Here is a 15,794-nt window from a genome sequence, read left to right as displayed (position 1 = left end):
CCTAAAACCATAGACAGTAAAAAATGATGGACAAAGATACGCCCATAGACTCTACATTATTTTTTCAGCAATTAAAATCGGAGCACGGAAATTAATGCTATTGGTTGGGACCAGAGCGGGGGTGGGGATTTAATGCTATTGGTTGTGTAGCGTGTCAATCAAATCATCACAAGGTAGCCACGCCCCTCCTACAGCATACCCTACTTTATCATCAATTTTAAAATAAATGGGACCATAATTTACCAAAACACATATCATGGTGATTGAAAGAAGACTTTACACTAGCGACTGGAAGCATATAGTATTTATGACAATGTTTATTAAGGTAATAAGATCAAGTTTAAAGTTTGGCAAAAACCCATCCGCTTGAATAGAGAATAATTCTTTCTGACACCAGCAGGGGTAAAACAGCGAAACTACAGGCCATTCATATGAACTGTCACTTCCTATATAGACTCAATTTACAACTCAGAAGCTGGCCTCTGGCCTAAAACATATAAAACTGGGGGTCCTTCAAATGAAAAAGGCTGAGAATCACTGAGTTACAAAGACTAAGGTCTAATAAAGACGAGGCTTCACGAGGATCTGGGACTTCCATGTAGAGCCCTGCACGGGAGTATTTTCTTAATCCCGCTCCCGTCTGCTCCCGTTGGTTTTTTGACCACGTACTCCCGCACGTTCCCGCATTGACTTTCTTTCTGAACGCCCGCAGTTAATTACTGATCGCCGCTACCTCCTGACGCATCTATGATGTATGACTCCATGGACAAGGTTTCAGCCTGATCCATTAGATTTACATTATAATGTTTTATATTTAAAAATATATCAAAGGCACTTGGTTGACCTACTGGCAGCAGTGTGTACAAGAGATTTGAGGGCCATTCAAGCAAGCCGGAAGTGGAGCCTGCAGCAGTGGTTGACTGTAACAGAGTAAATGTACTTGAGTAGGCCTACTGTACTAAGTACAGATTCTGAGGATCTGTACTTTACTTGAGTATTAGATTTTTTAAATACTTATTACTCTTACTTGAGTGCATTTCCAAGACAAATATTTAACTTTTACTCAATTACTAGGAAGGCTGTAAAGTACTGAGTACTTTTAGGTTGGCTATTTTTTTTTCTTCCCTAAAATGCAATTGGCCACACTTCTGCTCTCACACTAGCCGTATTTCTGGCTTCTGTTTACTTTTACTTAGTATTTTACTTAGTATTTTAAGTATTTTTAATGTACTTTTACTTGTAATTTAAGTATTTTTAAAAGCATGTACTTTTGAATACTTAAGTATATTTAAAAGCAATTACTTTTTTACTCTTACTTGAGTAACATTTTGACTTGACAAGTATTGGGGTGGAGTACTTCTTCCACCTCTGAAATTCAAGAATAGAAAGAGTATAGCGGGTCAAATAAGCGACGGATGGCTCAGGAATGAGACAAAAACTAAAAGATTTCAATGAATTCAAGGCTTCATGGTCGTGTTCATACAGTACATAATTATAATAATTGTATGGGGTGTAACGGATTCCGTTGTTGTGTGTGTGTGTGTATGTGTATGTATGTATGTGTAGGTATGTGTGTACATATGTTATATGTGTATATATAACGATTAGGGCGTGTTGCCTGCTCAGTAAAGCATAGTAACATAATATGTTGGAATGTTGTGGTGAGATACTGACATGTATATGCGTAATAACTAGGAAATTGATGGATTGAGGGGTATGGTGTGATGTGGTAGTGTTGTTTGTATATAACGGTATGATATTTGAATGGGTGTATATCAGTATATGCACGCATTCAGGTGTATATATGTGTATAAGAACAAAGACATGGGTGTATATATTGTATACTTTCGAGTGTTCGATTACTACGATCAATGTAACATCTTGAATATAATTACGAAAAACTTTGAGTGTTCATACAATATGAACTTTATAAATGATGTATCTAGGTTAAAACAACATGAAGGAAGGATAGGCACAAATAAGCTTTGAGCTTCAGCCTATGCCTTTTTGATCAATCAACATGAACCATTGGATTATAGTGTGGTATGTTTGGTGTAATTGTTGATGTGGATCAAAATAAACTAAACTAAACTGTGTAATTGATAGAAAATAAAGTAATTTTAAGGTGAACTAGTCCTTTAAGACCTAGCGGTCCATTTCCTATAGTGAATGCATGGTCAGGGACCACATGCAATGCCTCCACGGACCACCGGTGGTCCATGAACCAGCAGTTGAAAAGCCTTGCATTAACCCGCGATAAATCTCGGGTAGATCAGTATGTCACCTACTCGCCCATTCAATGGTCTGATAAAACGTGATATTCTCCCATTCAATGCATTGATAGCATTCGTAGCCGGTGCAGAGATACATCGTAGTGACTGAAGTCTGAGATTCACTTGAGGCCACACCCTTATTGGACCCCACCTTCTTTTCTATTGTTAGTCATGGCTGCCAGTAGCGGATTAATGCAAGTACTTTAAGTGCTGCAGGGGGGAGGGGGCACCAAACTGTACTATCGGTGAAAAAGTGCAAACATTTTGAAATAATGGCTGCGGAAGAAGCTGTAGAACTGTGATAAGCGTCCGGGGGTCATCGAAACGGGTCGTAGCACTGGGCACCACGAAGGGTTAATCCGCCCCTGATGGCTGCCAGGTCCCACCTGATGTTGTGTGGGAGATCTGATTGGTCCAGATCGTACTGAATAGCTGCTAGTTTGCATAATGTCTTGAGACTAGGACTTAATTCCAAGATGTACAGGTCATCAGGTGTGTTGTATCCTCCAAAGAGGATGATTCGATCTCCCACAATGCAACAGCACATCCTATTAATCCCACACGGTCCTTTCCCTTTGGGCTCAACCTTCTTCCAGGAGAAGGTCTCTGGACTGAATTTCCACAGATCATTGAGGGTGGTAAGAGTGTTGTTTATACCTCCAAATATGTACAACTCTCCATTGTAGGTAAAGGCTGAATGATACCAGCGTCCTTCTGGAAGAAGCTGTGCAGAAGGTGTGTTCAGACAATAGTTGGTCTCTGTGTCAAACACTCTGACGATGTTGTTGTTGTAGCCGGCTCCGCTCCCAAATACAAACATCTTTGTCCCGATGATGGTGGCAGAGTGACTGTATGAAGCAGGTGGTGGAGTGCCTCCGGTATTAATTAAAGACCAGACCATTGTGGTGGTGTCCATCTTGTACATGTCCTTATAGTGTCCAGTCCTCAATCTGTATCCTCCATAGACATACATGACCTTCCGAAAGACACAGGCTGAGTGCTCCTCCCTCCCCTCTGGAACAGTTCCAGAAACCTTGGGCTTGAACCATCTGTGGGTGTCAACATCAAATGCATAAAGCACATTGCAGTACTCCCCTGTTTCATATGTATAACCCCCCCAAATGTAGATGATATCTTCTATCAGCACAGCTGTGTGGTAGCGGCTATAGGATGGAACCACAAGGTGACACTCTCTTCCAGTTGTCACTGGGGTCAACTTCCTCCAGCGTAAAGACACTGTGTTGAAGACGTGAACATCAATCGGATTGTTCCTGACCCCTCCAAATGTGTAGACTTCGTCTCCTACGGCAACAGCAACTCGACCGCCTTTATTAGGTCCTCCGTTCAGATGCAGCGTCCAGCAGAACATTTCTCACAACAGCTCCTCCAGGGATCAAATTAGATTCCTCAAATGTAACTTGGGACTTGAACCGAGATGTCTGACAAAATGAGCTTCAAAGGCAGCTCTGTCAAGAAGAACCAGGTAAAGGTGTCGAGTCAAGATTGATCCTTAAGTTGATGAAACCTGATGATAAAGTCTTGACAATATCTGTAAACAGTACCCAATTCTGTTTAGAGATGGATGGAGAATGCAAGCACGTTGAATTCTGCTTTCTGTTTCTCCTTTTCTACCATTGGTCAGACTGATGAGGTCATCCTGACATGATGTCATGATGCGTCGTCCATATTCATACATGGATTCCCAAGGTCAGCCATGTCCAAATTAGAGTCCAGGATGTCAGACTTAGATGTGACAGTCATCTCCATATAAGGGGTTCTGGGTGGTCATTCATACCCAAATATGGTGTCTGTGATGTGGACCCACAACAGCAATAGCCGTGATAACCAGGATTCACTCAAACTTAATTATGGCAACCTATCAAAACAAACCATTTGAGGTGAGAGTTTCCACAACAGCCACCCCCACATTTCCTACGGGAATGGAGGAGGACTGAACGGAGTAAGAAGGCAACTAGTTAGGCTACATCATACATCATACCTGGGCAACTGGCGGCCCGGGGGCCACATGCGGCCCCCACCTTCACTTAATGCGGCCCACATGTTAATATCAGAATACTGATATATTATTGATTTCAGCTGTTACAATTCCAAACATGCAAACATGACCCGCTTTAATTACTTCAGTCTGTATTAGTAGCTTAAGGTTCAAGGTTCAAGGTTGTACATCTTGTTTACAGGTACATAAGAGTAAAAAGCGTGATCACTTTCCTTTAAGAGGAGTATTAGAAGCACATCAATAATCTCTGCCACTGCTGCTCTGCCGTCGTCACGTCACCCGTCTGGCTCCAGCGCCTCGACACAGGGAAACAGGAGGACTCGAATTACTCTCCACAATCACGCTCATAAAGAGCCTTAACACATACGCCAGGGAGGGTAATGGTTACTTTCCTTTAGCTGGACGTTAGAGAGCGTTGACACTGCAGAGATCGGATCCTCAGCGATGTGGAGGGAGGAGGCGATTCAGCGTTGCGGAGATCCGACCCACGGTGTGGTGAGGAGAAGAGCCTGAGGTCTGGTCCACGGGCACAGCGTGGAGAGAAGAGGAGATCTTGCCTACAACATGTAGGGAGAGAAGAGGAGGTCTGGTCTGGCGTGACCCGACGGCAACAGCGGCAGCAGGCAACTGTCTGGGTGGCGAGAGAGAGAGAGAGCCCGAGGTAGGAACCTGGTGTCCCTTTTATATGGGCGTGGAGTTTTCCTGAATAATGAATGCCTTGATATCAGTCTGTCTGATGCACACGCCTCTGTCACAGCACCTGACAGGTGAACAATACTGTGGCATACAAGTTCATTGTCCATCACGTCAAATATAACACACAGTAATCAATAAAACACAGCAAGCATAATCGAAATCACAGCAAACTATAAAACTCACAATATAAAGTAAACCATAGTCAGGCTGCTTAACCATTGGCCCTGTGCATTCTGTGACTCAAACTAAATGGCATTATTCACTCTATGACACACGCCCTGAACTTTGATGGAGATATATGATGAACATAACATAAAGACATTAACAAGGTAATATGAACGTGTGTGTGTGTGCGTGTGCGTGTGTGTCGTCTCCAGGTCATCTTCTTCTAACAGGGACTCCCATCGTTCGGTCACCTGAAAGGGAACAAAAATGAAGATCTCACAAAACTAGACCACAAAATCAACCCAAAAAAAAGAACGCCACAAAACCCCTCACTGTGGCCACCAAATCACAACAACTAAAACATTCTGCACATGCAGCTAGTTGTAATCCCCCCCAACTAAAATAGGGAGCAGGGTGGGCTCATGAATAGATTCACTCAAAGTAAAGGGAAAGGGCTTCAAATGTGAGCGGAACAACAATAGAACAGCTTTAGCTCGTCTAAACATACTGCTACTGTCAGTGCAAGTCCTGTGCTTGTGATCAGCCCGGTCGAGCTGATTAGCACAACTTTGTTGTGCATAAGGTACACCAATGTTTAAGTAAAAATCTCAAGGCACACCTGCATTCACTGCAAAAACAGGGGGTGCACAGTCACGAGTAAACCAAGAACCTAGCATCAATCTTAACAACTATCGAAATAATGAGCCTAGCATCTGTCTAAATAACCTGTCTTATATAAACCTGATGACACAATTCATCTTCTTACCTATTCATCTTCTTCCAAAGCCACGTCCACCTCCACGGTAACCTCCGCGACCTCCGCCTCCTCTTCATCCTATAAAAAAACTGGTACATTTAATAGAAATGTTAAATAAATTATGGGAGACTTTGTGCTGCATGGCAGACATACGTAGGCCACTACATCCACTTTAAGCTTGACAAAATCTTCCCCCACAACTGCATACATTGCCAACCCGGGTAGGAATCAAGTTGAGGAAGTGCCAGCGATTGAGGATAGAACCGGCAGACGATAACACACCGGTACCGAAGACATAGCACTGGCTTTGATCTACCTCCGTACATTACAAACATGAGCACTGAAATGGAGGGGACATCACTAAATTCTTCTCTGTAGCATTCACCTTCAGACAACAAAATGTTTTGTCATATAAAAGTTGAATAGACTGTAATTCTCCGATTTCAGCACAATCTTGAAAAATAATCTTAGCGTCCGGCCGCTGGTTCTTACACTTTGTTTGAACCGTTCGGGCCAGTAGGAAGCCTGATGTTCAATGCATCAGGAAAGTTCTCCTTGAGTTTGTCAAATTTGGCGGAGTATGGAAGGTTTGTCACGATCAATTTTCTTGCGTCTCCATCTGACTCGTCTGTATCCTCCGTGGACTCGTGTGTATCCGCCGTGGACTTGTCTGTTTCCTAAACAATGAGCCGTTGTCACGGGGAAAGTGCTATCATCATTATAAGTCCTCTGCACCACACACACGTCTCTCTCTCTCACACACACACACACACAATCAGCTGTCACATTCTCTCAGAAAGCACCGACTGCAGTCGGCGCTGCCTTATGTCCAACCATACATAAATAAATATAAATGAACGCTATTAAAGCGCTGCACGTTTGACTTACCTTCATATCGTCGCCGTAGTTGTCGTCGTCGTCCTTGTTGTCTTCTTCGTCTCGCTTCTCCTTAAGACGCTCTCCTTGTTCCTTCTCAAGACGCTCTCCTTGTTCCCGCAAACGCTGCACCCAATTGTCTGGCTTATTCTTCTCAAGACGCGCTTGTCGTTCCCGCGCGTCCTGTTCCCGCCAACGCTGCCGCTCTCTCTCTCTCCTCTCTCTCTCCTCGACGCTGTAGTCTTCTTCTTTGTCTCGCTTCTCCGTCTGGAAGTAACGGAATTAGTCCAACTAATGCGTCACATCAAAAAATAACAGTACAGAATGCTAACATAAGGCTTGTTTGCAGCCAGTGACTGGGCAATATCTCATCATCAGCTATTTTCACAACCAATTTGCACAACCAAGTATAAATCAGGCATTATAACCTTCATTGACCCCAGGGTGCGACGTTACCTGTTGGTGCTCTTCCATGCTGCGTCTCATGGCCAACTTGAGCTGAACATCCTCATCCATTTCAGAGGGTGGTTGCGCCGGTGGCTGTAAGGACATTGATCAGTGAAGGAAATTGCAAACCATCAACATTGAGCTTAAGGGGCTTAAAGTGATATATTTTGGTTAAAATACATTTTAAATTGCTCTATATTCCCGATAAAAATCATTGCCATAGTTCCATATTTTCAGGTTGTGATACCAATTTTATCCAATCAGGAGAGATAACTCGTACAGGACACATGGGGTGCGTTCGGAAATTGCACACCGGAACATATTAGTTTGTATTGGCCAGTGCATTCAGTGCTGTATTTCCAAACGCACCCATGTGCCTTATGTCCAACCATACATAAATAAATATAAATGAACGCTATTAAAGCGCTGCACGTTTGACTTACCTTCATATCGTCGTCGTAGTCGTCGTCGTTGTCGTAGTACTTGTTGTCGTAGGGGACGTCGTCCTCGTCGCTGTTGTCTTCGTCTTTGTCTCGCTTCTCCTTCTCAAGACGCTCTTGTTGTTCCCGCTCTTGTTGTTCCCGCCATTCCCGCCGCTGAACGCGAGCATTTTCTTGGCCTTCTTGGCACTCTTAAATTCCACAAAGGCAAAGCTGCACAGGAAAACAAGACAAAAGATTGAAACTGAGTAAAGGGCAGCCGTGACAAATAAATCCTATAAAAAAACTGGTACATTTAATAGAAATGTTAAATAAATTATGGGAGACTTTGTGCTGCATGGCAGACATACGTAGGCCACTACATCCACTTTAAGCTTGACAAAATCTTCCCCCACAACTGCATACATTGCCAACCCGGGTAGGAATCAAGTTGAGGAAGTGCCAGCGATTGAGGATAGAACCGGCAGACGATAACACACCGGTACCGAAGACATAGCACTGGCTTTGATCTACCTCCGTACATTACAAACATGAGCACTGAAATGGAGGGGACATCACTAAATTCTTCTCTGTAGCATTCACCTTCAGACAACAAAATGTTTTGTCATATAAAAGTTGAATAGACTGTAATTCTCCGATTTCAGCACAATCTTGAAAAATAATCTTAGCGTCCGGCCGCTGGTTCTTACACTTTGTTTGAACCGTTCGGGCCAGTAGGAAGCCTGATGTTCAATGCATCAGGAAAGTTCTCCTTGAGTTTGTCAAATTTGGCGGAGTATGGAAGGTTTGTCACGATCAATTTTCTTGCGTCTCCATCTGACTCGTCTGTATCCTCCGTGGACTCGTGTGTATCCGCCGTGGACTTGTCTGTTTCCTAAACAATGAGCCGTTGTCACGGGGAAAGTGCTATCATCATTATAAGTCCTCTGCACCACACACACACAATCAGCTGTCACACATTCTCTCAGAAAGCACCGACTGCAGTCGGCGCTGCCTTATGTCCAACCATACATAAATAAATATAAATGAACGCTATTAAAGCGCTGCACGTTTGACTTACCTTCATATCGTCGCCGTAGTACTCGTTGTCGCCGTCGTCCTTGTTGTCTTCTTCGTCTCGCTTCTCCTTAAGACGCTCTCCTTGTTCCTTCTCAAGACGCTCTCCTTGTTCCCGCAAACGCTGCACCCAATTGTCTGGCTTCTTCTTCTCAAGACGCTCTTGTCGTTCCCGCGCGTCCTGTTCCCGCCAACGCTGCCGCTCTCTCTCTCTCCTCTCTCTCTCCTCGACGCTGTAGTCTTCTTCTTTGTCTCGCTTCTCCGTCTGGAAGTAACGGAATTAGTCCAACTACTACGTCACATCAAAAAATAACAGTACAGAATGCTAACATAAGGCTTGTTTGCAGCCAGTGACTGGGCAATATCTCTCTCTCTCTCTCTCTCTCTCTCTCTCTCTCTCTCTCTCTCTCTCTCTCTCTCTCTCAACTTGTAGATCAGCTATTTTCACAACCAATTTGCACAACCAAGTATAAATCAGGCATTACAACCTTCATTGACCCCAGGGTGCGACGTTACCTGTTGGTGCTCTTCCATGCTGCGTCTCATGGCCAACTTGAGCTGAACCTCCTCATCCATTTCAGAGGGTGGTTGCACCGGTGGCTGTAAGGACATTGATCAGTGAAGGAAATTGCAAACCATCAACATTGAGCTTAAGGGGCTTAAAGTGATATATTTTGGTTAAAATACATTTTAAATTGCTCTATATTCCCGATAAAAATCATTGCCATAGTTCCATATTTTCAGGTTGTGATACCAATTTTATCCAATCAGGAGAGATAACTCGTACAGGACACATGGGGTGCGTTCGGAAATTGCGCACCGGAACATATTAGTTTGTATCGGCCAGTGCATTCAGTGCTGTATTTCCAAACACACCCATGATAAATAAGTGAAATTGGAAGTGGTGAAACAAAGAAATGAGAAGACATGGAACAGGAGTTGGAACATATAAAATTGACACTAATACATTATTTTTGTGGCCTATTATTATTAGAGCCGTTGTCACGGGGAAAGTGCTATCATCATTATAAGTCCTCTGCACCACACACACGTCTCTCTCACACACACACACACACACACACAATCAGCTGTCACCAAGGGCGTACCGTCATAGAGGCCAATGGGGCCATGGCCCGGTCTGGAAAACTCTGCTCCCCTATTTTTTTTATATATATATATTTTTTTAAATCGTCTTTTTTTTCCTCTACCGGCGCAGTAGCTCCGCAGCCTCCGCCCACCCCACCGTTCCCATTGTCAAGCGGCCCCAGCCAGACATGCTAATTGCCTCTAATAAACAAGTCGTGATCTCTGTGGCTGTGCTAAACATGTTCTGCAGGTTTTGGCTCTGCCGTCTGCCCTTATTGAAATGAAGGGTCGCTATGCTGTGTCCCTCGACTCCCTCGTCCTGTGTGCACTAACAGTCACTGCATGCACTGAATACCAGTGGTGGAAAAAGTACTCAAATGTTTTACTTAAACAAAAGTATCAATTCTGCGATGTAAAAATACTCTGTTACAAGTAAAAGTAAGGTATTCAAAATGTACTTGAGTAAAAGTAGAAAAGTTTTGGTATCAAAATGTATTTAAAGTACCAAAGGTAAAAGTAGGCTACTCATTATGCAGAAGGTCCCATTTCACAAGTTTTCAAATGTGAAAAAAAAGTTTTCTAACCCTTGATACTTTTACTTAAGTAAAACATTTGAGGATGGAACACAGAGTGTTGTTAATGTTGTTTTATGGTCATTTAATGAATTAATTAAGCAAAAAAATCGCTGCCCGCGACGCAGTGGGTGGGGGGCCGGGGGGAAGGGGGGAGTCATTAAGAATCTTGCCCGGTCCACGTTAGAACCCACCATACGCGCCTGGCTGTCACATTCTCTCAGAAAGCACCGACTGCAGTCGGCGCTGCCTTATGTCCAACCATACATAAATAAATATAAATGAACGCTATTAAAGCGCTGCACGTTTGACTTACCTTCATATTGTCGTTGTCGTCGTTCTCTCTCTCTCTCTCTCTCTCTCTCTCTCTCTCTCTCTCTCTCTCTCTCTCTCTCTCTCTCTCTCTCTCTCTCCCTGAACTTGTAGATCAGCTATTTTCACAACCAATTTGCACAACCAAGTATAAATCAGGCATTACAACCTTCATTGACCCCAGGGTGCGACGTTACCTGTTGGTGCTCTTCCATGCTGCGTCTCATGGCCAACTCGAGCTGAACCTCCTCATTCATATTGTCGTTGTAGTTGTCGTCGTTGTACTCGTTCTCGTCGTCGTTGTACTCATTCTCGTCGTCGTTGTACTCGTTGTAGTCCTCGTCGCTGTTGCCTTCGTCTTGCTTCTCCTTCTCAAGAAGCTCTTGTTGTTCCTGCTCTTGTTGTTCCTTCTCAAGACGCTCTTTTTCTTCCCACTCTAGTTGTTCCCGCCTTTCCTGCCTCTGAACGCGTTCTTTTTCTTCTATTATTTTACTCTTTACATCATCCAACTCAGCTTGGGTCCGCACTCTTTGCAGTATGTTATGGAGGGGTATAGCTCCTTCTTTTGGAGGGTAAAACTGAAAAATTTGCCTTGCCCCTCGCACGTCTGCTGTGATTGTAGAGGGAATTTTCACCGTCTTTTTTGCATTCTGCCGCCTCTTCTTCTCGGCCTTCTTCATCTCTCTCTCCTTCTTCTCTCTCTCCTTCCTCTGCTTTTTCCTCTTCTCCTTCCTATTCTCAGCCTCCATCTCGGCCTGCTTCCCCTCCTTTTCCTTCTCGAAGCCTTGTTGCTTGCTGTGTGCAACGTTACCTGTTGGTGCTCTTCCTTGCAGTACACGATGTGCTCGATGTGCTCGGTCTGATGTGCTCGGTCTGCAGTATCTGTTCGGCGTCCAAGCGATTTGCAAGGGACTTTAGACGGAAGCGCCGCCCCTTCATTTCTCTTCCTCCTACGTCAGTTGTTAGTGGATTCTGATTGGCGTTCAAAAACTGTCATGGCCGACAGCCGCATAAATAATAATAATAATAATAATAATACATTTTCCTGCTATTAAAGTGCCGTTTCGCGTTGTACTCGTTCTCGTCGTTGTACTCGTTCTCGTCGTCGTTGTACTCGTTCTCGTCGTCGTTGTACTCGTTGTAGTCCTCGTCGCTGTTGCCTTCGTCTTGCTTCTCCTTCTCAAGAAGCTCTTGTTGTTCCCGCTCTTGTTGTTCCTTCTCAAGACGCTCTTTTTCTTCCCGCTCTAGTTGTTCCCGCCTTTCCTGCCTCTGAACGCGTTCTTTTTCTTCTATTATTTTACTCTTTACATCATCCAACTCAGCTTGGGTCCGCACTCTTTGCAGTATGTTATGGAGGGGTATAGCTCCTTCTTTTGGAGGGTAAAACTGAAAAATTTGCCTTGCCCCTCGCACGTCTGCTGTGATTGTAGAGGGAATTTTCACCGTCTTTTTTGCATTCTGCCGCCTCTTCTTCTCGGCCTTCTTCATCTCTCTCCTTCTTCTCTCTCTCCTTCCTCTGCTTTTTCCTCTTCTCCTTCCTCTTCTCAGCCTCCATCTCGGCCTGCTTCCCCTCCTTTTCCTTCTCGAAGCCTTGTTGCTTGCTGTGTGCAACGTTACCTGTTGGTGCTCTTCCTTGCAGTACACGATGTGCTCGATGTGCTCGGTCTGATGTGCTCGGTCTGCAGTATCTGTTCGGCGTCCAAGCGATTTGCAAGGGACTTTAGACGGAAGCGCCGCCCCTTCATTTCTCTTCCTCCTACGTCAGTTGTTAGTGGATTCTGATTGGCGTTCAAAAACTGTCATGGCCGACAGCCGCATAAATAATAATAATAATAATAATAATAAAATTTCCTGCTATTAAAGTGCCGTTTCATTAAGTTTTAATATACTATTAAACTAACGTAAACATGTAATCATAGAATATGTTATTATTTAACATATTATATGATTATTTGATTGCTAATCTCGCCACGTCGGGTGTGTGTGTGTGTGTGTGTGTGTGTGTGTGTGTGTGTGTGTGTGTGTGTGTGTGTGTGTGTGTGTGTGTGTGCGACTATAAATACCGTTATAAGAACTGTAGTGTCACGATCTTTATAGAAATAATCATAACACATTTTAAAGCATTCTAGCCTACAATAATTTTATAATGTAGGAAGGATATTATAATCACCGCTATAAATTAATGCATTAAAGTGTGATTATAAGGTGTAGCAGAACATAGTTCCTGCATAATTTAATGCTATTTATTTTACTAGTTTTATTTAAAGTATTTCTTATAACTATAATTATACAGTGCTATAAGCAGATTGTGTTACAATGCATTGTAAAAATGGGTTGCGTTAATAAATGTTAATCTGGGGTGAAATCTAACCATTACAATAGCCTATTCATGCAGGTGAAGCAGTTAACTTATAGTATCGTTCCACTGTAAAACAATATGATAAATTCACAAGAAACGCGAAAGGCGCTAATTTGATATAATAATATCATCCTTTTGTCATTTGTCATCAATAACCAATATACAACTAAGATCATTAACTGAGACGCTCGCTGTGATGACAGATCACAACTATGTAGCTGCAGCATCCTCTGTTGGGTAGGTTATTAGTTTGTTTTCAAGGATATTATGGTAATAGGTAGGCTAATGCTGGACTTTAATAGTCTACTTTAGGCAACAAATGTTGAACTGCACTTCCTTACATATTTTTTCTATAATGGCCTACTATTTGCAGGCTGTCAGTGGACCCTGTCAGCAATGATGGAGCTGCCTTTGCCCCTAATGCAAAAAAAGCACGGTAAAATACCACACCAGACATCTCCAAGCGTGTCAACTGGTTTATTTTGAATAAGAGTTGCCTGGCTGTGATGCTTGCTTGTTGTAATTATTTCAGAATGATGTGCTCAGGAGAAATAGGGGAGAACCTGGGGCCTGTTCCTCGAAAGGTGAATTAAATAAGCCTGGATTTAAGTCAAATCCAGGCTTGACAAAGTCGGGTCCGTATAGCCTGGTTTATTCGGTTCCTGGAACGCCAAGCCAGGCTGAAAAGGAGCGACTTCGTCGAGCTAGGCCTTGTCAAGCCAGGCTGTGTCGAGCCAGGATAATGAAGCCAGGCTTCACTTATTTCTATAAAAGACCATGAAAGTCGATAGCAGAATCCTTGAACTTGACCAATCATGGAGCCCAAAACCAGAGCGGCGTTCTTCTCTGTGGCTGAACAGCAGCACTGCAGCAGCTCATGGAATCTTACAAGGAAGTAAAATTTATAATAAGCAAGAAAGGAAACACGGCCGCAATAAATATAGATCCAGGGAGAAAGCGTGGCAAAGTATTGCCGACAAATTAAATGCTGTCAAAAAATATGCAATTAATTTATATACAAATCCATAAATATATAATTCAGTTAGGTTTAAACATAAGGAGTTTAAGTGAATGTTGGAATTATAATTATAAACACTTAGAATAATTTTCTAATTTCAAATTTCTAAAATCGAAGATCTACAAGGGAAAAGCTTGCCTTTTGGCGGCCGGGGGTCCACGGTCCACGGACCCCCGTTGACCCCCAACAGAGGTCTGGGGTATACGGGGGTCCACGGGGGCGGGGGTCCACGGGGGTCCGGAGGTCCATGGGGGTCCGGGGGTCCACGGGAGTCCGGAGGTCCATGGGGGTCCGGGGGTCCACGGGGGTCCGGAGGTCCATGGGGGTCCGGGGGTCCATGGGGGTCCACGGGGGTCCGGAGGTCCATGGGGGTCCGGGGGTCCACGGGGGTCCGGAGGTACACAGGGGGCCGGGGGTACACGGGGGTCCGGGGGTCCACGATGGCGGGGGTCCACGGGGGTGGGGGTCCATGGGGGGCCGGGGACCCCCGGCCGCCATAAGACAAAAACATTTCGGGCTTGTAGATCTTTGATTTTCGCATAAGAATTGAATAAGTGTAGAAAAACTCATTGGTTTATGATTGGAGTCATTGGACTAACAGCTATTTCACAAAACTTGAAGAACAAGGCACTGGATTAATAAAACTTGGCTGTTAGCCTGCTCCTGACCAGGCTAACTTCACAGCTAAATTGCCATGGTAACTAAGCTAGGCTTGCTTCAATTCTCTTTTGAGGAATCGGATAAGGCTAAACTTAGCCAGGGTGAACTGGCTAAACTAATCTTCAAGATAATTCACCTTTTGAGGAACCGACTCAGCTCTAATCCTGGCTAAATTAAGCCAGGATAGGTGGTAAAGCCAGGCTTTAGCTCTAATTCACCTTTTGAGGAACAGGCCCCCTGGATAGTTATCCTCAGTTGAAGGTAATGTGATAAGCAGGGCTATATGAAGCCTTCATTAGCAAACCCATCAACCAAATATCATGCATAAACCTATCAATCAAATATTACAGTACTTTGATGCTGATGATGGCTGTATAATTGAAACATACCGTAGGCACATTGAAGGTGGGCGTGGGCTATAATGATAAGGACACAATAACTTATTTCCAAGCTTGCCATTTTCCAGATTTTTTAATCACAATTTTCTGTTTTAAATGTTGAGAAGCTCCAGCCTTTAGGCCTACCTGTCTATGTAATGTATGCTAATTAAATCTAAATCCATCTTCAATTTATAGAGTGACCTACCCCCTGACTACAGGTACCATGTGTGTCACTTTCAAGAGGTACCATCAGCTTTTAGGGATCACACAGCTTTTGAAGCACTCATCAGAGTCCAAATTAAAACAGTGGACGAAGCAAAAGAGTGGATGAAGGCATCCAAGCAGTCAGGGGTGACATGGAGGGTTGAGTTCACCAAACCACCAAAGGGGAAACGTCTTTTGTACAAGGTAATAAACAAAAGTAATGACTAATCAGTTTTGTTTATATATTTTTATTGTGGCTTATTGTTTTGAAATGACAAAAAAACATTGGCAGAGCTCAAGGAAACTTCAAATAACTATAATTTGAATGTCATATTTGTTTAGGCTACATACAGGTGTCAGCATCTTATTCATATCAGTCTCTCACAGCAAATTTGAGAAGGTCTTCTAAAAACACAGGCTGTGAGGCAAAAATGTGTTTGACTCTAAAGAAGTGCCAAAGAGCAAATGGGGAAATT

This window comes from Gymnoscopelus braueri (assembly GCF_963280865.1).
Source record: "Gymnoscopelus braueri genome assembly, chromosome: 13".
Classification (NCBI taxonomy): domain Eukaryota; kingdom Metazoa; phylum Chordata; class Actinopteri; order Myctophiformes; family Myctophidae; genus Gymnoscopelus; species Gymnoscopelus braueri.
This window is presented reverse-complemented; position numbering follows the sequence as displayed.